We start from the raw sequence: 19,954 nt of genomic DNA on the forward strand, positions 1-19,954 counted from the left end.
GTTTAAAGTGACAGTGGTCAGATGTGCAAAAAATGTCCGAGTCCTAAGGTGTAAAATGGCTGGGTCATTAAGGGGTTAATAATCCTATGACATTGTTACACTCTATACAGTAATATGAAATAAGAGGCTTTATTGGGGCCAGTAGATAGGCAGGATAAAAGTGACACATCAATAGAATTTCATGTTCGAGTCACATTCATTATACATTTTATGCACACTGATTTTATTTAGTTTTTTTTTTTTGTTGATTCCCAGGCATTTTTGCTAATAGCAGGCATTTTTGCAGATTCTTTATAAATATTCATTCTTGACAGATGCATAAATGCTAAAATGACAGATAATTATTCATTTTATTTAGGAAATTACTGAGTTATTTAATGTAAGCAGTGAATGTTTAGAAAAGTTCAATGAGCTGTTCAAACGTCAGCTTGAAAGTGATAATCAGATGTCTTGAAAAGAAACACCGGCTGAGAAATAATAGTACAGTCAACACTGGAATTGGGCATTTAAACCCGTCTAAAAATAAAAATCTCATGCAACAGAAATATTGGAAAGCCAAGGGGTGAAATATGTGTGGTGTTTTGGGGCAGAGGTTGAAGTCCCAAGCTTTTCTAACAATTGCTCTAGTAATTGACTTATATGCATTCTACAGGGTGGGCCATTTATATGGATACACCTTAATAAAATGGGAATGGTTGGTGATATTAACTTCCTGTTTGTGGCACATTAGTATATGTGAGGGGGGAAACTTTTCAAGATGGGTGGTGACCATGGCAACCATTTTGAAGTCGGCCATTTTTAATCCAACTTTTGTTTTTTCAATAGGAAGAGGGTCATGTGACACATCAAACTTATTGGGAATTTCACAAGAAGAAAAACAATGATGTGCTTGGTTTTAATGTAACTTTATTCTTTCATGAGTTATTTACAAGTTTCTGACCACTTATAAAATGTGTTCAATGTGCTGCCCATTGTGTTGGATTGTCAATGCAACCCTCTTCTCCCACTCTTCACACACTGATAGCAACACTGCAGGAGAAATGCTAGCACAGGCTTCAAGTATCCGTAGTTTCAGGTGCTGCAGAATGGGCAAAACTTTGTTCAGTGATGAGGCAAACTTTTATGTGCATGGTGAAGTTAACAAACAAAACCACCGCTATTGGTCTGACACTAACCCACATTGGATAGATACCTCCAAGACTGTTGGAACACAGAAATTTATGGTATGGTGTGGTATATGGGGTACAAATATAGTGGGGCCATTCTTCATCAATGGAAACCTCAAGGCCACTGGATATGCAAAATTGCTACATGATGATGTGTTTCCCTCTTTATGCACTGAAGCTGGCACGTCCCTGAGTTTTTCCAGCAAGATGGTGCACCACCACATTATGGGTGTCAGGTCCGAGCATTCCTAGATGAACAGTTTCCTGGAAAGTGGGTTGGTCATCGTGGGCCAGTTGAATGGCCCCCAAGGTCTCCCGATCTGACCCCCTTAGACTTTTATCTTTGGAGTCATCTGAAGGCAATTGTCTATGCTGTGAAGATACGAGATGTGCAGCACCTGAAAGTACGGATACTGGAAGCCTGTGCTAGCATTTCTCCTGCGGTGTTGCTATCAGTGTGTGAAGAGTGGGAGAAGAGGGTTGCATTGACAATCCAACACAATGGGCAGCACATTGAACACATTTTATAAGTGGTCAGAAACTTGTAAATAACTCATGAAAGAATAAAGTTACGTTAAAACCAAGCACATCATAGTTTTTCTTGTGAAATTCCCAATAATTTTGATGTGTCACATGACCCTCTTCCTATTGAAAAAACAAAAGTTGGATTCAAAATGTCCGACTTCAAAATGACCGCCATGGTCACCACCCATCTTGAAAATCCCCCCCCCCCCCGCTCACATATACTAATGTGCCAGAAACAGGAAGTTAATATCACCAACCATTCCCATTTTATTAAGGTGTATCCATATAAATGGCCCACCCTGTATATTTTATTTCTAACCAGCATATGATTGCTGTTACCATTTGTAGGCGCTAGGTGTTTACATATCTTACTCATCTATTTTATTACCTATTGACCCATTATCCTCCTACCTAGTAGTATTGATGTATTGTTATCTAAGCTTTGACAGTGACCCCTTTCCCCCACATGATATATGGTTTTAAATGTTTTTATGTCTTTGGGACAAAGTGTATCAAATACAGTTGTATTGATTTCATATTCTTATTTTGTGTTGTGGGGTTATTAAAGGTATATGTTATTTTTAATAAATGTTTATTTACTGTATATGTACAGAGGTAATTAAAGGTTTCTGAGGCTAACCAATAAAGTTGGTCACAACCACCTAATTTGTATGGTGATAGCCCTACAGTCAACTTATGGAAGAGGATTAAGACAAGTTAGATATTAAAGGTTTTTTTCTCAGACTTTGTGATTAATGGTCTATTATCAGGATAAGCCATCAATATCTGATTGGTGAGGTGCCAACACCCAGCACATCGATCAATCAGCTGTTCTGCAGTTCCACTGTGCCTGAATGTCCACAGTAAGACTAACTTTTTCTGGATTTTTGTTTGAAAACTGCCATTGCATTTTTTGTGCCAAAGCCAGAAGTGTATTCAAAATGGATGGAAAATATAAAGGAAGGACTCCTTATACCTACTGGATCAATTTCTGTCTTTGGTTCAAAAACTGCAGTGGCAGTTTAAAAAAATAAAAAAATTTAAAATAAATAAACGCCAGAAAAAAACCTGGGTGGAAACTTAGCCTAAACAGAGCTGAAAGCACATGGCTGTTTTCAGCGTGTAGTGGCCATGCTGGTTTATTGCAAGTCTCCTCCTGTTTACTTTAATAGGAGCTGAGCTACATTAACCCCTAAAGGACCAAGCCCATTATGACCTTAAGGACCAGACCATTTTTTGCACATCGGAGCACTGTCACTTTAAGCGTTAATAACTCTGGGATGCTTTTACTTACGAATTTGATTCCGAGAATATTTTTTCGGGACATATTCTACTTTAACATAGTGGTAAATTGTTGTCGCTACTTGCATCATTTCTTGGTGAAAAATTCAAAAATGTCATGAAAAATTTAGAAATGTTGCATTTTTCTAACTTTGAAGCTCTCTGCTTGTAAGGAAAATAGACATATCAAATAAGTTATATATTGATTCACATATACAATATGTCTACTTTATGTTGGCATCATAAAGTGGACATGTTTTTACTTTTTGAAGACATCAGAAAGCTTCAAAGTTTAGAAGCAATTTTCCAATTTTTCACTAAATTTTCAAAATCTGAATTTTTTAGGGACCAGTTCAATTTGAAGTGGATTTGAGGGGGCTTCATATTAGACCTCTCAAAGTATTCAAAATGACATTTAGAAAGTTTGTTAACCCTTTCACAGGAATAGCAGCAAAGTGAAGGAGGAAATTCAAAATCTTCATTTTTTACACTCATGTTACTCACACATGTTCTTGTAGGCCCATTTTTTTTAATAAGGGGTAAAAGGAGAAAAAGCCCCTCAAAATGTGTAACCCAATTTCTCTTGAGTAAGGAAATACTTTATATGTGGATATAAAGTGCTTTGTGTGTGCACTAAAAGGCTTAGAAAGGAAGGAGCGACAATGGGATTTTGGAGAGTGAATTTTGCTGAAATGGTTTTTGGGGGGCATGTCACATTTAGGAACCCCCAATGGTGCCAGAACAAAAAAAAAAAAAACACACATGGCATACTATTTTAAAAACTACACCCCTCAAGGCACATAACAAGGGGTACAGTGAGCCTTAACACCCCACAGGTATTTGATGACTTTTCGTTAAAGTCGGATGTGTAAATGAAAGGAGGAGCCACATTTGGCTTTTTTAAAGAGCAAATTTTTCTGAAATGGTTTTTGGGGGGCATGTCGCATTTAGTAAGACTAAGGGGTACAGTGAGCCTTTACACCCCACAGGTGTTTGACAATTTTACACTAATGAATTATTTTTTTCACTAAAATGCTGGTGTTACCCCAAATGTTATATTTTCGCAAGGGGTAATAGGAGAAAAAGTCCCCCAAAATTTGTAACACCATTTCTTCTGAGTATGGAAATACCCCATATGTGGATGTAAAGTGCTCTGCAGGTGCACTACAGGGCTCAGAAGAGAAGAAGCACCATTGGGCTTTTGGAGAGAATTTGGTTGGAATGGAAGTGAGGGGTCATGTGCGTTTACAAAGCCCCCATGCTGCCAGAATAGTGGACCCCCACATGTGACCTACACCCCTCACAGCATTTAATAAGGGGTGCAGTGAGCATTTACACCCCACTGGCATTTGACAGACCTTTGGAACATTGATCTGTGCAAATTTAAAATAAAATTTTTCATTTTCATGGACCACTGTTCAAAAAATCTGTCAGACACCTGTAAATGCTCACTGCACCCCTTATTATGTTCCATGAGGGGTGTAGTTTCCAAAATGGGGTCACATGTGGGTGTTTTTTTTTTTTTTTTTTGCGTTTATGTCAGAACCACTCTAACCAGCAGCCACCCCTGTGCAATTCACCTCAAATGTACATGGTGTGCTCACACTTCTGAGCCTTGTGTGCCCGCAGCGCATTTTACATCCACATAATGAGTTTTTCTGTACAAGAAAATTGCATTACAAATTTTGGGGGTCTTTTTTCCTTTTACCTCTTGTGAAAATGAAAAGGATGGGGCACCACCAGCATGTTAGTGAGTGTAAAAAAAATTTTTTTTTCACAATAAAATGCTGGTGTAGACCCCAACTTTACCTTTTCATAAGGGTTAAAAGAAGAAAAAGCCCACCAAAATTTGTTAGGCAATTTCTCTCAAGTATGGAAATACCCCATATGTGGCACTAAACTGTTGCCTTGAAATTCGACATGGCACCGAAGTGAGAGAGCGCCATGTGCATTTGAGGCATAAATTAGGGATTTGCATAGGGACAGACCCGGATTCAAGCATTACACTTGCCTCCGATCCCAAGAATACCCTACAGCATTGTTCAAACAAGGTGCCTCCAGCTGTTGCAAAACTGTGAAGGGATATATGTATATGTAGTGTTTTACCCTTTATTTCGTGTAGGTGTAGTGTAGTGTTTTTAGGGTACATACACATGGTGGGGATTCATAGTGAGTTTCCCACTGGGAGTTTGTGATGCAGCTGTAAGTTTGCTGCGCCTCAAACTTGCAGCGAAAAACTCAATGTAAACCCCCACCCATGTGAATGTACCCTGTACATTCACATGGGTGGAAAAAAAACTCCAGCTGTTGCAAAACTACAACTCCCACTGTAGTGCCGGGGTGTTGCAATGGTGTAGCAGGGTCTGGTGGTATTAACCCTGTGGGGTAAGGTGTTATTAACCCCTGATTAGTCGTGATGCCAGGATGTGGTTGTTTCGGTATAAGGCCCTGCCGACAACCAACCCAGAAACGTCATGCAATAAAGGAATGTCCACAGCATTAATTTTTAAAATAACTGGAACTTTTACTTGGAATTCTAATTAAACAGTCTTTACAAATATGCAGTTTCTCTGGAGGCAACCGGGATGCAGGATACCTCACAGGCTTGCTGGGACTTGTAGTATTGAGATGATTTATGCAGACCTCTGTGCTACTAATATTATTCTTGCGTTGAGTAGTAGTCACTAGAATTGTAGATAGAGCTAGATAACTCACGGTTTGAAGTGGCTGCAGGTTCTTTAGGCTTTGGCCTAGCGGAGATGAATTTAGATAGTACAGGTATTGTGCTTTCTTATGAATCCAGGAATCAAGAGAGAGAGAGAGTTTAGAGGCTACAGACCCTTATATACTAGGGGGGCTGGACTAAAGCCCATTGGTTGCTAAGCCTGTGGTTCCTGTGCCCATGGCACTCTGGGTAGTGTCACATGACAGTGGTTCACATGACTAACCTCTATACATTTGTACAACTTTATGTATAATGAAAAATATGTACACAACACATTTACAATGCATTAACAAAAGGTGAGCAAGGGGTGAGCCCTGCAGGAGAGCCCTATGGACTGCAGGGACTCTTCCGGAGGGGACCTAGAGATTGTACAGGACCATGTCCTGTACCGGGACACCACACCAGCATGCCCTTTGGCTGTCCGTGCATGCATGCAAGTTGTACTTATGCAACAGCTGGAGACACACTGGTTGCAAAAGAGAGTTTGTTACTTAACTCAGAGTTTTGCAGCAAGTGTGCCTCCAGCTGTTGCAAAACTACAACTCCCAGCATGTATTGCCTATCAATGCATGCTGGGAGTTGTAGTTTGCAACAGCTGGAGGCACACTGGTTGCGAAAAACACTGAGTTAGGTGACAAACTCTCAGTGTTTCGCAACCAATGTGCCTTCAGCTATTGCAAAACTACAACTCTCAGCATGCACTGACAGCCGAAGGGCATGCTGGGACTTGTAATTATGCAGCAGCTGGAGGCACACTACTACAACTCCTAGCATGCTCTATGGCTGTCCGTGCATGCTGGGGGTTGTAGTTATGCAACAGCTGGAAGCACACTTTTTCATAGAAAAAATGTGCCTCCAGCTGTTGCATAACTACAACCCCCAACATGCGCAAACTACCAAACGGCATGCTGGCAGTTGTAGTTGTGCCTTCTGCTCCTGCATAACAACAACTCCCAGCATGCCCTTTTGTGCATGCTGGGAATTGTTGCTAAGCAACAGCAGGAGGCATAGCCATACCTCCTGCTGCTGCGCTCCATCCTCCAGCCTACCGCCGCCACCGACTCCGATCCTGGAGCCCCGATCCCCCGCTTCAGGTACCAACTCCCAGGACCCGGTCCTGATTTGGACGGGTTAAAGGGGTACTCCGGTGGAAATTTTAAAAAAATTTTTTATCAACTAGTGCCAGAAAGTTAAACAGATTTGTAAATTACTTTTATTTAAAAAATCTTAATCATTCCAGTTCATATCAGCTGCTGTATACTACAGAGGAAGTTGAGTTGTTCTTTTCTGTCTGACCACAGTGCTCTCTGCTGACACCTCTGTCCATGTCAGGAACTGTCCAGAACAGGAGCAAATTCCCATAGCAAACCTCTCCTGCTCTGGACAGTTCCTGACATGGACAGAGGTATCAGCACAGAGCACTGTAGTCAGATAGAAAAGACATTCAAAAAGAAATTTACTTTCTGTGTAGCATACAGCAGCTGATAAATACTGGAAGAATTAAGATTTTTAAATGGAAGTGATTTCCAGATCTGTTTAACTTTCTGGCACCAGTTGATTTAAAAAAATTGTTTTCCACCCGATTACCCCTTTAACCTGCCACAGTCACTACACAATAAACCGAGCCATGTGCGTCAGGCTGTGCATACTGTGGGCATCCAGGTGCAGATACTCTGTCAGACAGCTGATTGGTGAGGGTGCCAGGTACTAGCACCCCTCCTATCAATATTGTTGACTTATCCTACTTATACCAGAAAACCCCTTTAAAGCACAACTGTCATAATATTTTGCCCCCCCCCCCAGACCACTATAATGGTGTTCCAGATGATTATAAGGTGACTACAGTCATACCTTTATTGCTGTTTGTTCTTCTTTTCTTACTAATAAAAACCTTTTACCAAAAAGTCAGGCACAGTCGGATAGGCGTGGCTTGGAGTTCGCCACCACGCCTATCCTGCCTTCCAGCGCTGGGACCGCTATATCTCTCTACACAGTGCATCAACACCATGTGCCCGTCCTGTCAGCTCTAACCTGCGCGCACCACCGCTTCCTGAATTTACACAGCGAGCACTCGCTCCCGACGTCTATGCTCTTAGTGCGCATGTGCTGTACTAGAGGCAGTGAGCGGACAAGCGTCTGCCTCTAGTACAGCACATGCGCACTGAGCGCACAGAAGTCGGGAGCGAGCGCTCTGTCAACTTAGGACGAGGCGGCGCACGCGTCTTAGATGCGCTGTGGATGCACTGTCTAGTAAGACACAGCAGTCCCAGCGCTGGAAGGCAGGATAGGCGTTGCAGTGGCAGGCCTTGGGGAACCAAGCCACGTCTATCCGGCTTTGCCTGACTTTTGGTTAAAAGGTTTTTATTAGTAAGAAAAGACGAACAAACAGCAATAAAGGTATGACTGCAGTCACCTTATAATCATCTGGAACACCAGAAGGCTAAGTTTTCAGTTGTTGTTTTTTCTGGCAGTTTTTTGAAAAGGAGAAGTATAAGTCCTTCCTATATATATATGTCCTATTCCTTTTGAATACATTTCTGGCTTTGGCTCAAAAACTGCAGTGGTAGTATTCCAAAAACTTCCAGAAAAAAACCAAGTGGAAACCTAGCCTTATAGCTGTCTGGGTGGTCAAAATATGATGACAGTTGCGCTTTAACCCACATGATCTTTTGTTTCTAGCAGCAGGTAAATCTCCTCTTCCTGTTAAAATAAATAAATAAATAAAAAACCTGCATGCTTGATCAATACCAGCATAAATATTTCTAAGGGAGTTTAACCAAATAAGAGTTTGTCTGGCAGCTATCTAATGGTCATGGCCAACCTAACATATACCGTTGAATATATATGTTAATTCATTATTAATCAAGGGTCTTCCTTTGTTCAGGATTCTCCTATTGTGGCTACAGTAGTCCAAAGTTGTCCAAAGTGGAAAAAACCCTAATTATATAATTATATACTGCATAAGGGTATTCAATTTTGTTGAAGTAGTATTGCCATAAAATGTATTTATGGTATATTCGCACAATATGCCATAAATGCCTGGTTTTGACCCCTCCTTTGATACCCACACCTATCAAGAGAGTCTTGTTACGGGCTGTCTTTATGACTTAATGGTAAAGCTTCTAATAGGATAACTAGATCCCAATTTTTGCACTAGGCTCTTTAGAGTTAATGGGTGATTAATTTGTATGTCACTTCCAACATTATCCAAAGAGAAGAATCCTGGAGAAGTGCCCATACTTTGCAATATAATGTGCAAAGATATTCTTTCCCTGACAGCAGATACTGGGAATAATGACTATAGATGCTGCTTAATTTGTTTATTTGGTGTGAGGAACCGTCCTCGGGGATAGCCCTGGGATCATCCTGGTCACTTGCCACGGGACACGTTTCCTCGCAATAACTCTCCAGACAATAGTTCAGCATACAAGTCTGGCACCTCGCCAGCTTTATTTATACAGGTTGCAGGAAAAACAAAAAAAACTCAGGAACAAAATAAAGTCCTAGACCGTCTGGTCACTGACTACACACGTAAGAATGCCCTGACTACTTACTGGTGAGCTACCCTCAGCCAACATAACATGTGCCCCTGTAACCTGTTTACTCACAGTTCCCACTGTCACTTGGGCCTTTCACAGCTCCTGCTGTGTGCATCCAACAGGGCCCACTGTCTCCCCTTACAGCAACCTGCTGTTTCCCAGGGAGAGCCCAGATCATCATTGGCGCTGTGCCCGCAGGGGCCCCCCGTCACATTCGGGACATCCCTGTGTCCCAAAAATCTTTTAAGGACACAAGGATGCCCCTGTTACCTCTCTGCGGGCGCGTGTTTACTTTAAAAACGCAGGGGCCGCCGGGAGGTAGTGCACGCAGGGACGTCACTGATGTCCCGTGCGTGCGCCCATAGAAGAGCGGAGCAGTGAGGAGGACGCGCGCATGGTAAGTCACCAGTACGTCATTTCAGTGTTCCCACCACTGCTCCTCTCCGGTCCCGGGACCTACTGCTATGGCCCATAGGCCATAGCAGTAGATCATGACCCTGGACCGAAGGAGTGGTGGTCAGAACACTGGGGCATTAAACAGGCATACAGCCTCCAGCCATACACTGTATATGGCTGAAGGCTGTATGTCTGTGGGGGAACTGTACTGTACCTAATGTGGGGGAACTATACTGCACCTAATGTGGGGGAACTATACTGCACCTAATGTGGGGAACTATACTCATACCAAATGTGGGGGAACTGTACTGCACCTAATGTGGGGTGAACTATACTGCACCTAATGTGGGGAACTATACTCATACCTAATGTGGGGGAACAGTACTGCACCTAATGTGGGGGAACTGTACTGCACCTAATGTAGGGAACTATACTGCACCTAATGTGGGGGAACTGTACTGCACCTAATGTGGGGAACTATACTGCACCTAATGTGGGGAACTGTACTGCACCTAATGTGGGGAGCTATACTGCACCTAATGTGGGGAGCTATACTACACCTAATGTGGGGGGAACTTTACTGCACCTAATGTGGGGAACTATACTGATACCTAATGTGGGGTAACTGTACTGCACCTAATGTGGGGGAACTTTACTGCACCTAATGTGGGGAACTGTACTGCACCTAATGTGGGGGGAACTATACTGCACCTAATGTGGGTGAACTATACTGCACCTAATGTGGGGTGAACTATACTGCACCTAATGTGGGGAACTATACTCATACCTAATGTGGGGGGACTGTACTGCACCTAATGTGGGGACCTATACAGCACCTAATGTGGGGGAACTGTACTGCACCTAATGTGGGGAACTATACTGCACCTAATGTGGGGAACTGTACTGCACCTAATGTGGGGAACTATACTGCACCTAATGTGGGGAGCTATACTACACCTAATGTGGAGGAACTATACTGCACCTAATGTGGGGAACTATACTGATACCTAATGTGGGGTAACTGTACTGCACCTAATGTGGGGGAACTTTACTGCACCTAATGTGGGGAACTATACTGCACCTAATGTGGGGAACTGTACTGCACCTAATGTGGGGGAACTATACTGCACCTAATGTGGGGTGAACTATACTGCACCTAATGTGGGGGAACTGTACTGCACCTAATGTGGGGGAACTGTACTGCCCCTAATGTGGGGGAACTGTACTGCACCTAATGTGGGGAACTATACTGCACCTAATGTGGGGGAACTGTACTGCACCTAATGTGGGGAACTATACTGCACCTAATGTGGGGAACTGTACTGCACCTAATGTGGGGAACTATACTGCACCTAATGTGGGGAGCTATACTACACCTAATGTGGGGGGAAATATACTGCAACTAATGTGGGGAACTATACTGATACCTAATGTGGGGTAACTGTACTGCACCTAATGTGGGGGAACTTTACTGCACCTAATGTGGGGAACTATACTGCACCTAATGTGGGGGAACTACACTGCACCTAATGTGGGGAACTGTACTGCACCTAATGTGGGGGAACTATACTGCACCTAATGTGGGGAACTATACTGCACTTAATGTGGGGAACTATACTGCACCTAATGGGGGGGGGGGAACTATACTGCACCTAATGGGGGGGAACTGTACTGCACCAAATGTGGAGAACTATTCTGCACCTAATGTGGGTGAACTATACTGCACCTAATGGGGGGGGGACTATACTGCACCTAATGTGGGGGAACTATACTGCACCTAGTGTGGGGAACTATACTGCACCTAGTGTGGGGAACTGTACTTCACCTAATGTGGGGAACTGTACTGCATCTAATGTGGGGAAACTATTCTGCACCTAATGTGGGGGAACTATACTGCACCTAATGTGGGGGAACTGTACTGCACCTAATGTGGGGAACTGTACTGCACCTAATGTGGGAGAACTGTACGGCACCCCAAATGTGGGGGAACTGTACTGCACCCCTAATGTGGGGGAACTGTACTTGACCCCTAATGTGGGGGAACTGATCTGCACCCCTAATGTGGGGGAACTGTACTGCAACCCCTAATGTGGGGGAACTGTGCTGCAGCTCTAATGTGGGGGAACTGTACTGCACCCCTTATGTGGGCGAACTGTACTGCACACCTAATGAGCGGGGACTTGCACCTAATGTGGGGAACTATACTGCACCTAATATGGTGGAACTGCAACCTAATGCGAGGGAACTATACTGCCAATCTAATGTGGGGGGAACTATACTGCCAATCTAATGTGGGGGAACTATACTGCACCTAATATGGTGGAACTACAACCTAATGCGGGGGAACTATACTGCCAATCTAATGTGGGGGAACTATACTGCACCTAATGTGGGGGGAAGTATACTGCCATTCTAATGTGGGGGGAACTATACTGCACCTAATGTGTGGGGAACTATATTGCCAAGCTAATGTGGGGGAACTATACTGCACCTAATGGGGGGGAACTGTACTGCACCTAATGTGGGGGGAACTATACTGCACCTAATGTGGGGGAACTGTTGGGGGGGGGGGGGCATCATAATGAAGTGCTCTATCTTCCAGGCAGCCTTAATCTGGCCCTGCAGATCATACCGAATCTCTCCCTTATAAGCGCCACCCTTCTTTGCTGCCTCATTCATTGGGCTGAGGTGAGGGTTGCTCCAGAGTGAGCAAAGGAAATCCACCCTTTCTTTGCCATTTTATCACAATGGATAGCTTTCACAGATCATCTACAGAACTCTAATGAAGAGATATGAAGGAATTGGATAGCAGTTGAAGATACCTTGGAGATTTCAGGTGTCCAAATTTCAAATCTGACCAAGGAGTTTGAATGGCTTGTGTGGGTTTTCTCTGGGTACTACGGTTTCTTTCCACACTCCAAGATATACTGAAAGGTTCATTTGCTTCCTAGGAAATTGATCCTAGTGTATGTCTCAAATTGGAAATTTAGAGTGTGAGCCCCACAAATGCGGTGGAATATCTAACAGTAATAAATTATAACATAACACAGATACATTTTTTAGTCCAAATTATGGCTTTCAGCTTGATCACAGGTCTCTTAAGGTTATCAGACCCACGCTTAGTCTGGGACTTGTGGTCGTAATATAGACGCAAAAATGCATCCACATAACATCAGCTGCTGTGTCCATTTTTTTCAGACATAGCAAAGAATGTAGGTCAGATAAAAGTAATGACTTCTTGTCAGATGGCTCTTCATATGTGGCTGGGAGTAAACTACCTGTATTTGTTTTTTCTTTCCCAGCTTTCATTATGGCTTATGTTTTCCCATCCTCTCCAGACATGTTTAATTTTTCCATCATAAATAAATGCCATCTTTGTATGGGTGAGTCTGTAAATAAGAGGTTCAACACCCTTTGAGTCGCTATCTTCCACAAGCAGAAACCTATTGAAAGTAGAAATTGCAGAAAATGAAAGTCTGAGCTGAAAATTGCTTTTCCTCTGTAAAGATGTGTTTCTAGCTTAACAAGAACAAACAATCTAAAGCGTATACTATCTAACAATGGCGTTGTAAACGCCTGTAAATGAAAACACATACAAATATGAAATTATATTTTAAGTAATTAAAAAAATGGGAAATTTTATTATTACTATCTTAACCCCTTAAGGACCACGGGTTTTTCCGTTTTTGCACTCTCGTTTTTTCCTCCTCATCTTTTAAAAATCATAACCCTTTCAATTTTGCACCTAAAAAACCATATGATGGCTTATTTTTTGTGCCACCAATTCTACTTTGCAGTGACTTCAGTCATTTTACCCAAACATCTACGGCGAAACGGAAAAAAAAATCATTGTGCGATGAAATTGAAGAAAAAACGCCATTTTGTAACTTTTGGGGGCGTCCGTTTCTACGCAGTACATTTTTGGGTAAAAATGACACCTTATCTTTATTCTGTAGGTCCATACGGTTAAAATGATACCCTACTTATATAGTTTTGATTTTGTTGTACTTCTGTAAAAAATCATAACTACATGCAGAAAAAGTTATACGTTTAAAATTGCCATCTTCTGACCCCTATAACTTTTTATTTTTCCACATATTGGGTGGCATTTTTTGCGCCATGATCTGAAATTTTTAGCGGTACCATTTTTGTATTGATCGGACTTTTTGATCGCTTTTTATTCATTTTTTCATGATATAAAAAGCGACCAAAAATACGTTATTTTGGACTTTGGAATTTTTGGGCGCGTATGCCATTGATCGTGCGGTTTAATTAATGATATATTTTTATAGTTCGGAAATTTACGCACGCGGCGATACCACATATGTTTATATTTATTTTTATTTACATGGTGTTTTTTTTTTTTATGGGAAAAGGGGGGTGATTTGAACTTTTATTAAGGAAAGGGTTAAATCACATTTATGAACTTTTTTTTTACACTTTTTTTTTGCAGTGTTATAGCTTCCATAGGGACCTATGACACTGCACACACTGATCTTATACCCTGTTCACTGCAAAGCCATAGCTTTGCAGTGATCAGGGTTATCGGCGGTCGATTGCTCAAGCCTGAATCTCAGGCTTGGAGCAATCAAACGCTGAGGGGACACGTCGGAGGTAGGTAGAGGACCTCCGCTCTGTCCCAGTTGATCGGGACACCGCATTTTCACTGCAGTGGTCCCGATCAGCCCCGCTGAGCAGCCGGGAAGGTTTTACTTTCGGTTTAGACGCGGCGTTCAACTTTGAACGTCGCGTCTAAAGGGTTAATAGCTATTAGCCCCGGGTCCCGGCATCAGATACGTTATATCGCGGGAGCCGGCCAAGGACGTAAATATACGTCCTTGGTCGTTAAGGGGTTAAAGTGTACCTGTCAGATCCCTCAAAAAAAAACACTATTATATGTTACTTAGTACCTCATCCTGATCATGTACATGTCATTTTAATATCTCTATCGCTGATATTTCACACAAAAAAATTGCATATTACAGCAGATCAATGTTTTTTTCATCCTTCAAAATGGATTGGGTGTGTCCTTCTCATGCCTGCACTGTGATGACTCCTCCCCTCCCTCTCCTGACTCACTGCTCTTGGGAGCCTGGCAGCCCTACTCTGTAACCCTTTCCTCCCTGGTGTTATGCTGTACACACACACAATGATTATTGGAGATTGCATGTACTCTATCACCAAAGACAATGGCCCTCATTTACTATTGCAAACCTGACATGTTTTGTCGAATTGTGCGCCAGATTCTGGTGCATTGCGCCAGCAATTCTGTCAGAATTTGCACCAGAATTAAAAAAAACCCGACTAACTCTCCATTTTACTAAAGAAACCCGAAAAGGGGGCGTGGTCACCGAAAAGGGGCGTGTTGCCGACATTTTCACAAAAGCACAACATATTTACTAAGGTTTCCACAGAAAATGTGGTGGATTTCAGCTGAAGAAAACCAGACAGATCAGAGCATGTGTAATAAAAAGCAAAATGTAGGGAAACGTGCAAAAAGTAGAGAAATCTTAGTAAATACTGTTGGAAAAAAATTGTAGGGTTTTCCTCAGCTCAAATCCACCACATTTTCTGTAGAAACTTTAGTAAATAGGTAGGGTTTTTGTGAAAATTTCGGGAACATTCCCTTTTTCTGTGACCATGCCTCCTTTTCCCGACAGACATGCCCATTTTTCAGGATTTCTAAGTAAAATGGAGAGTTAGTTGGGTTTTCCATTTCAGGCGCAGACAGAATTTCTGGCACACAACCCGACAAAACATGTCAGGTTTACAATAGTAAATCAGGGCCAATATGGTGAGTGTGTAACTTACATCTTCCTAAATTAGTGCAAAGGTTTAGTGCTAAAAGTACATTTTCTATATGTTCCTATATCATTCATGTGTATGTAGTTTTGGAATAGTTGGAGGTACAGTGTGTGGAAAACTCTTTTTTGCAGCAGTGTTGCCTTCAGCTGTGTGCATATAGCTTTTGCAAAACTACAACTCCCAGCATGCCCAGACATCCTTTGACTGTTCAGGCATGCTTGGAGTTGTAATTTTGCATCAGCTAAAGGCACATGTTTAATAAAACTCTGTGTTACAGTTGTGTTACGGCTGTGTTCCTCCTGCAGCCTTGTCAATCAGCCATCTCTTGTCCATGACCATTGGACACGCTCATGCTGCTGTGGGACTCATCAGTGTCCCAGGAGGTATAGGGACTCCTAGTGGTGGGGTTTTCAAAGGCAATTTTCTTTAATAAAATGTAAAACATTTTTAATGAAGTATATTAGAAAAAAAGATTGTTTTGCCAAGATGTACAGCATATAAAAAGTTTTTATATCTGACAGTGCCGATTTAAATTCAGACAGCTTATGACAACACCAGGCAGGCAGCAGATGTGCCAAGTTATCACAATGACTTGAGCTGTCTTCCTAGGCATTTCAGACACTTTTTTTACTCCAACTTTTAGATGGCTTACTTAAGGCTAATATTTTTTACACATTTTGGCTTAATTTGGAGCAATTTAAGGCTTCTCTTAGCCATAAGCCCCTTAACGCTGTCTAGTAAATCGCAAAGTGTCTAAAATACATCATATATCTGCTGTAAAGCATGTAGTGCAAATTAAAGGTAACTACTTTAGCTAGTAATTCTCCCCCAGTGAAGATTAGATGCTGTGTAATATTTAGGCTAGGTATTCAGAAGCTGAACCACACTGGGCACACTGGACCGACCACATTGGTGCAATTTTGCCCCATTTACTATGAGGTCAAATCACTTTTGTGACACTTTTCCAATGGATGCGACAAAAGTGTGTGGCATCGATAAATATGGCATGGCTTTGGTAAAAGGACATAGCGACAGCAAACAGCAAAAATGAGCCGAAATCCTGGCACAGTTTAAGCCAACTAATAGTTGGTCTAAACTGAGACTAGACAGACTAAAAATGTGACAGTTTTAGAAAAACTTTTGTGGACCTTTTGTCCATATCATGCACACGCACCATCGCTAGTCCTACAGTGCCATCTGTTTCATTCCTATGTCATGTGGTCACCAGCCTGATCCACAGAAAATCACAGTGTTTAATGTGTCAAAAAAAGTGGTCAGTGCTGGGTCAGCGGACTACATGTGAACTATGGATGACATCATGCTCTATCAGATTTCTTTTAGCTGCTCACAGATACCTTCCCACCCCACCAAGATCTGTATACTGCTGTTCTTTTTTCCTATGGGATCAGAGTATATATTAGTTGCACACCTTCCCTGAGTGTTCCATTTTTGCTATCATTTTCCCAATTCTGTGCTATATTTGAATTTACTGCAAGCCTGCAGCAATTTGTTGTAAATCTATGAAGGATCCGGTGTGTGTGAACGTACTCTTAATCTGTTTACTGCAAATTGCTAAAAATTTTCATCTCATCAAAAATAAAATAATAAAATATGCTTATAATTTCCCTTTAATATCTCATTTTTTTCATTCATATTGAGCCTTTTTTTTTTAGCACATATTAAATGCCCAAAATAATTTTTCTTATTAACATGGGCTCCTGTGTTTCACCCTGATACACATAATAGTTGGCTGGTTCAGGGGAGATTATTAGCAGTTTCTGATTTCTTCCCTTCTACACAGCACATAGATCTCAGGAGGAGACATTGAGAGAGGTTACAGTTGGAGGCTGAGAACCCCCCTGTTATAGTTACTGTTATGTCAGTGTTAGACATTATGATTATAGCATAGCAATACTAATTTACTAGCATATTCATAGTTCTTAAAAATACATACATTTTATATTCAAGCTATTCCCAAAATTAGTGTAAAATGTAAAACAGTAGAGTAATGAAGGCTAAAATATCATTTCTCACTTATGACGAAGTTATCCACCATAAGGTGATTTTAGTACGTACCTGGCAGACAGTAATGGACATGCTTAGGAAGGATCTGCACTTGTCTTGGGGATAAATGGCTATGTTGAGAGATTACCATAAAGCTGAGGCTATCTTTTTGTGAACTGGCTATTTCCTGTTGGAGTTTGTTCTCTTAAACTAAAAATCCCATGATTCTATGTTTGTAAGTGTGAGGACAGTTTCCTCCCTCCCACACATCTGCCACCCCAGCCATTGTGTCTGTACCTGTGTGTGACGGTTTTCTCACAATTCTTATGTGATTTTCACCCCAATATTTATCTTTAACAGCATACAAAATTACTGTTGTCTCAGATTTTTCCCAGGTTGCAATGCGGCCGAGACCTGACTCACTAGTCAGCTGATGACAGGGAGCCTGTCTGCTTCAATTGGTGGAGTGATCAATCTGCAACTAATGCAACAGCTGTAGGCACCATGATTGAAAACCACAGGTCTTTCTTTTTGAATGCAGCTCATTAATGTTTCAATGGGTGTGGTGGCTAATGTATGGGAGGGAGAAAAATGGAATTATGGGATTTGTAGGCAAAAGAAGAAAACTCAAACAGGTAATACTAGTTCATAAAAAGCTAGCCACAGTGTTATGGTAAGCTCACAACATAGCCATTTAGCCCCAAGACAAGTGCAGATCCTTCCTAAGCATGTCCATTACTACCTGCCAGGTACATACTAAAATCACCTTATGGTGGATAACCCCTTTAAAGATGCTACAGCAATTTCCATGGAAATAGGTAACAATAGAAAGGAGCTGTCCTTATTCATGGCAGTGCAGAGTGTGCATTGTCCAGGAGCACTCTATACACCACTATCATGTCTTTTTCCTTGTAATGTTTTATGTATTGCATGCTTTTTGTTGGGATCCATTTGGTGGTTGTTTTTTATTGGAGTCTGGTTGCTTTTGTTAAAATATTCAGCTTAGGCTTCAGAGAATATTCTTATTTAAGTAGTGCAATAACTATACAGAACAAGTACCGTTTTACACTTGAATTGGGCATATTAGGTCTGTTCGCCAACTTATTGTTCAGCCAACAGCTATTTTTCCTGACCCCATTCATACACATGGTTGAGTGTGCATGTGTTTTTTAATAGAGAATGGAGGGTAAGCCATGGCTAGACACCTGGTAGTGGCTTATCTCCTTTGTGAACAAAAGGATCAGGGTAGAGTCTACCATCTGCCAAAGTCTGCCTCACTTATATGCCACTTATCGGGTTGCACTAGTCAGTAGAGTATGGATGGTTCCCTGTGCTCCCACAGGTATTCGCGGCCATTAGGCCCCTACTTTTCATGGCTCAATTACCCACCACTCAAACCTCAACCTAGCTGTAGCACAATACACAATTTTATGTAAATGGAAAATATTTGTGTTACACCCTGGATGTTACAACTGTATGCTTGAGTGACTCTTTTATATAAATAATCAGATTTTTATAACATCACTGTCTCTAAGTGCAGATTAAGTCTATGGAGCTTGTGTTGTACAGCAAGATGGAAAAGGCAGCGAGCTGGGGAGCGAACCTCATGCTTCTTTTGGCTCATTTTGGAGATCAGTGGGGGTCTAAACATGCAGACTTCTTACATGTCTCTGCGACAAAACTTCTTACATTTCTCTGCGACATGTCAATAGTTTCTTCTAATGACAGGGACACTTTAACTTAATTCTTCTTTGGGTACGTTCACACTGCAGAATTCCCGCTGAATTCTGAGAGCAGAATTCTGCAAGTAGAATTCCGTGCAGTGAACTGTACCATTAGTGTGAATGGGTCTTCCGCGAGACCCGTTCACACTGCGGAATTTCAGCGGCGGACAATACTGCCGCTGAAATTGTTCCACGCAAAGAAAGAACATGTTCACTCTTTGCGCGGAATACCGCGAGTACTGCATAGCCGTTAATGGTGACGGCGCAGTGCCCTGCGGTCTCACCATCGAAGAATCTTCAGCTGCGTTCGCCTGACAGAATCTCCGCTAGCGGAATTCTGCAGTGTGAACGTACCCTAACTATTCTTTGGAAGGACCACTCATGTGCTTAGGGTCTTTATCATGCTTTATGACCTATTATATTGGCCAGTTATTCCCACGATTCCGAGCTATTGGATTATTTTGATGGAACTGTCCATTATGTCCATGGCTGTAATTATAGTCTATAATTTTTGTGGTTGTACATGTTACAACCACTGAACGCTGTTAATATGTACTGTATGTAATTATATTGCATGGATTACTATATCATTTCCTGATGTGAAGCCTCAGATCTACATCTCTTTCCCACTGCCATCATCTTTTTTTCACATTACTCTTTTAGAAAAGCACGGTTGGTACTGTCCTGTATTGAGGTTCATTGTAATTAAATGATGAGAACTGTATGGCCTTTTGGATGATAGATTGTACCTTTTCCAATTTATAATCGTGTTCTTTATAATATACCATA

The sequence above is a fragment of the Hyla sarda genome, chromosome 2, assembly GCF_029499605.1.
Source record: "Hyla sarda isolate aHylSar1 chromosome 2, aHylSar1.hap1, whole genome shotgun sequence".
Lineage (NCBI taxonomy): Eukaryota > Metazoa > Chordata > Amphibia > Anura > Hylidae > Hyla > Hyla sarda.